This window comes from Mercenaria mercenaria, chromosome 6 (genome assembly GCF_021730395.1).
Source record: "Mercenaria mercenaria strain notata chromosome 6, MADL_Memer_1, whole genome shotgun sequence".
In the NCBI taxonomy this organism is placed as follows: Eukaryota; Metazoa; Mollusca; class Bivalvia; order Venerida; family Veneridae; genus Mercenaria; species Mercenaria mercenaria.
In genome coordinates, this window is record NC_069366.1 from 76,023,312 (window position 1) to 76,028,676 (window position 5,365).

At 37.2% G+C, this 5,365-nt stretch overlaps 1 long non-coding RNA gene across 1 annotated transcript; it reads right to left on the reverse strand.

Moving 5' to 3' along the window:
• Window positions 1-620: 620 nt before the first annotated feature.
• LOC128557852 (uncharacterized) lies at window positions 621-3,478 on the reverse strand. The gene is made up of 3 exons (XR_008371444.1): window positions 3,358-3,478; window positions 1,745-1,885; window positions 621-812 (listed from the first exon to the last, which is right to left on the reverse strand). It is a non-coding gene; the product is annotated as an uncharacterized LOC128557852 (long non-coding RNA).
• Window positions 3,479-5,365: the final 1,887 nt, after the last annotated feature.

The following is a 5,365-nucleotide window of genomic DNA, read 5'->3' on the forward strand; positions in this document are numbered from 1 at the left end:
TCAGCACACTAAATTTTTAGACAAAAATGGCCCAAAATGCACTCCTTGTGCGACCTGTACCGTATTATCTGCAAATGACTGACCTAAAACACATGCATATTTTTAAAGCATGTGGCCAGACGAAAATAATGGTGGGAAGAAAAGTATCACATAACCGTTTGCTTTTTCCGCAAATTTGAGCTGAAGCTGGATGGATGGAGGACCGTTTCCAATTCGTCTGACTTCCGTTACCTCAGGTAAAGTTTTAGACCCGGCCGTCTACATGGAGCTAGGAAAATCGATACATGCACATATTTATTTTACACAATAATCACTCGTACACAGGAATCCTTAGTTCTATAAACATCATAAATAACCAGTTGAATATATATGCCTGTAAAGTACATGTCTATTTTATTTAAAAAACGTACCCGGGCCAAATGCGAAACTGGCCCCTGCCACTTTAATACCCCAGTCACACATACGGCGAGGATAGCTACGTCTAGCTACGGACAGAAACGTAGTAATCCGTATCGATCCGTACCTCAGAGTAGGTGTCGGCCCAGTACAATTTCCCCTTCTTTTCTGTATAGTAAAACAAGCACTTTTGGACATGGATTGTGAATTTCACAACAAATTGCAGCATTGACAGCTCTGTATTTCTGAAGAGTAATATTATCCCAGTCAATATATCACAGAAAAACACCACCATCAACGATGAACTTTTTTGCTACACATCAAAGTATCTAGTCCATGTTTAAATTTCCCACTGACATCTGTCATGGCCACCAGTCTGGTGTAGTTTTTTAATCCTTCCGCACAGAAATGTAATCCTGAAAAACACACATAAAACAACTGTTAAAGACTCAGAAATGACAAAAAATGTACACAGTATCAATAAATACATTTGGAATATAACATGTCAAAGTAGGGATAGCGTTAAATTGGGAACTTCAAAATTTCAAAGAACTGCTTTCTAGGATACAACGACCCGGAAGTACTTCTATACCAGGGTGACACCTAAATCTTATCAAATTTTTAATTTAGTCAAATTTTTCCCATAAAATCTTGTAACTTAGGGTTTTGCGAGAAAAGTTACACAAGACATTGTCATCGCAAAGAAAAGTTTGTACCGCAGAAACATTTCAAACATTAGACCTACTTTGCGGAGAAATTGGCTCGGAAACCGGAATTTTGAAGAAAAAAGGCACATTACAAAATTTGCCTTCCTTCTGAAAATTTCAATCAGATTTTCATGAAATCAACTGTGATATCACTAGTTAATGCTTATAGTATGTTTTATGTAACTTTAAGCTTACTTATTTTGAAAAATGATGTATCAAAATGAGTATTTACTTTAAAAATATGCAATTTTTAGTAAAAAATGCATAATTTACCCACTACATGTACAATTGCAGAAAAATGAAACTTTTAATGATTGAAAGACCAGAACCCACAAGCAAAGACCAATATGTGATTATATTTATGACAATTACTGGAAGTAAAACAGATCAATACATCACAGCCTATCTTAAAATGAATTATTTCTTCGACTAAGCCGGGCAATGCCTGAAACGTCAAATGCAAAGCCGATCCGCACCATCTTGGAAGCAGGCAAGTGCAGAAGGTCAAGAACTCCAACTGGAGCCAGACACAGCTCAGGGTACCCCTGAAACTGCCAAGCAGTTACTGACACGGCTACAGTTCTGACTAAAGACATTAGGACCAAAGGGAAATGCACTGGTGGAACATGTAAATCGCTTACCGAAAACTAGCCGTCATTCTGCGGTGTTACACTGGGAATCACAGCTTCTGCCCGCTCGACTTAATAGGTTGGTCTGGTTTATGGGTAGCTGCTGACTGGTTGTACGATTCTAAATTCCTACTGACATATGGAATTCATCGCCTGCAAATGACAAAAGAAAGATTGTGAACCGGTGTCGGCCTTTCTTGAGAAACAACTGAGTGTGTGTGTACTAAGTTCTAAGTGTGATCAGGAACACCTATAGAAAAAAGTGACATAATATTCACAGATTGGTACCATCTATCATTTCTTTATCATTCTGATATCAACTGGTTCAGGAACTTTACAGGAAGTCTGTCATTAAAACACTGCAGCTGAATAATTTTCTTCATATATGTTAGCTGAAATAGTGAAAAGAATATTAAAATAAGTATTACCAGACAACCTCTTTCAGCACAGACAACAAAATGCACATTTAAAAGAATTGAAACACATAAATGCTATGAAAAAACAACAAACAGAAAAACATGAATAAAAGTCCCAACAGGAAAAGTCCTATCTAAAGAATTAAGTAGAATGAATCGAGCAAAACTGAAATACAAATACCGTCAAGTTGTGTTTCCAGTCGGTACCAGGACAAATACATATTAAGGAAACTGCACGAGGCCGACCCAGGAAATCAGCCCCGTTAAATATTTTCTTAGTAACACAGACCTGCGTTGTAAACCTGAAAAGCAAATCAGAATAGAAGCATCCCATTTAAGGCAGAATGTATCTGACGTCGGCCTGATGCGGGCTGAAGCTGAAAGCTCGGAATATGTTCTAAACTGAAAAAACAAATGAAAAAATAAAATAATACACAAACAACAACAACAACAACTATTTTATCACACTGTAGCAACCTCCATGTAATTCCCTGTGTAATACAACCAATGTCCTGTCAGTGTAAAGAAAACTTGTTATACATTAATAATGCCGACAAATGCACTCAGCACACCGGTAAGCAATGTCCTTCAATGCCAAAATGCCGGTAGCACATTGGATTTGACTGAAATGAGAAAAATAATTATTTCGTGTAATATTAGTTATGCGTCTCATACGCAAGGGAACGAACATTCACGCAATTTCTATATATCATATACGAGACGCCTGCTGACTGGCTTTAACATCAGTGTAATAACACCGTGACCGGTTCGAGATCCAGGCCCGACAAGCAATCAGTCTCTCCGACTCCTGTTACGAAACCGACTATAGCCTCATTTATAAACCCATCCGGTCCAAAATGTACAGCTTCCACACATACGCCACTGTTCATCCACGGTCTACTACGGCACTATGTAACATGTTCACATATATTATATACTTATAAATTCTTCGGAAAAGAGACGCTATGCGAAATAGAATTTTTTTAAAAAAAATTTAAGAAATTTAAATTTATATTTTTTTCTTAAAATTAAAGTGAAAAACTATGTGTCTTCTTTTTATATAGCCTTTTTAAAGCTTCCTGTTTGTTCAGTGTCTTTGCACTATAGTAGAAGACTGACAAATCAAGAGGAGACAACTATTACTCAAATTTCAAAGAAAATTCAACTACTGAATTTTTAAAATTTGAATAAAATTAAAATTTCACAAACCTTGGAAATATCCTTTTAGCCACTGATTTGTATTGTTATCAGCTACTAGCGTGTGAAGTTTCATGACTGTAAACCCTATGGTTGCTGGGATATTCCACTTTCTGAAGTTGCCATATAGGTGTCGGCCCAGTACAATTTCTCCTTCTTTGCTGTATAGTAAAACAAGCACTTTTGGACATGGGTTGTGAATTTCACAACAAAATTGCAGCATTGACAGCTCTGTATTTCTGAAGAGTAATACTATCCCAGTCAATATATCACAGAAGAACACCACCATCAACGATGAACTTTTTGCTACACATCAAAGTATCTAGTCCATGTTTAAATTTCCCACTGACATCTGTCATGGCCACCAGTCTGGTGTAGATTTTTAATCCTTCCGCACAGAAATGTAATCCTGAAAAACACACATAAAACAACTGTTTAAGACATCAGAAATGACAAAAAATGTACACAGTATCAATAAATACATTTGGAATATAACATGTCAAAGTAGGGATAGCGTTAAATTGGGAACTTCAAAATTTCAAAGAACTACTTTCTAGGATACAACGACCCGGAAGTACTTCTATACCAGGGTGACACCAGTAGTCATTCGTATTAATCCGTACCAAAACGTGGTCAAAACGTATTCAAAACTTATTCCAAACTTGCAAGTTTCTCCAACTTTTGAACATGCACAAAAGTTTGAGCGAACCGTAGCCATTTTAGCGTGACTTTAGGCAAACTTGGCTGAAACTTAGTCATCCGTAGTTAAACGTACTTAAACGTAGTTATCCGTGCTGTTACGTACCTCGCCGTAGCTGAACGTAGTTATCCGAGGCTGCTCGTACTTAAATCCGTGCGCTGGGCAAGTTGTAAGGCGTAGTAAAACGTAATTCAACGTAGTACCTCGTACCTATCCGTACTTATTCGCTTGATACTTTATATTAGCTGCTTTCATTACCATGTGCGTTGGATTCAACTTTATATCTGGTCCTTTAAGCTACAGTCACACATACGGATATGTCCGTGCGTTGAGGTACAGTGCGGATAGGATTAGTCTGTGGGTGTATAACTACGGAGCAGCACGTCATTTTTCCCGTACTAAGACGTGCTGCTTCGTAGTTATACACCCACAGACTAATCCTATCCGCACCGTACCTCAACGCACGGACATATCCGTATGTGTGACTGTAGCTTAAAGGACCAGATATAAAGTTGAAACCAACGTACATGGTAATGAAAGCACCTAATATAAAGTACCAAGCGCATCATATGCATGCATAAGCACTGCACATATAAGTAGAGGCACCTCATATACACAAATAAGTACTATCAACATCAGAGGACAGTCATCATGGCGTTCCATATTGTTTGCCCCGACAAGTATAGTTTATTTCGACGTAGTCTTACATAGGTGAGTGTATAGCTTTAAACGTCAGAAAATGGATTCCTGATCGAGTTTGGATTAGTTAGTTAGTTTTTTAAATATCCACAGAAGATAAATATTCAAAGAGTGGATGTTTAGATATTGTCTGTTCATGTATTCCAAAAGTATATGCCGACAAAAACAGTAAGTACAGTATATGATAGAGGTTTAACGTGCATACACTTTTAATGTTTACGTCTATTTTAATCATTGTTCGGGCATTGTTATACGTAAATAAAATATTCATGTATGATGATACGTCGGGTATCATTCTTTATCATTCCTTGAAAACAATGTGCCTGTGTTTATAACGCATTTACAAATTTTAAATGTTTAATGTCTACCCGATAAATAATTCTTTGATACGCTATACTTTTTCTACAGCTCTTGAACATATACATCATTGACCTTCAGACGGAAAACGGGTGCCAAGCATCAACTAGATAATGCATGGACATACAGTAGTCTAAACTAAAGAATGTCTGTGGTCAGTAGAAAATATATTGTGTTTCAGGGGTCGAATTTCAATATCACATGGACCTTCAGACTGAAAATGGTTTCGCTCAATAACTGGAGTTAGGTTAGAGCCCATAGCAA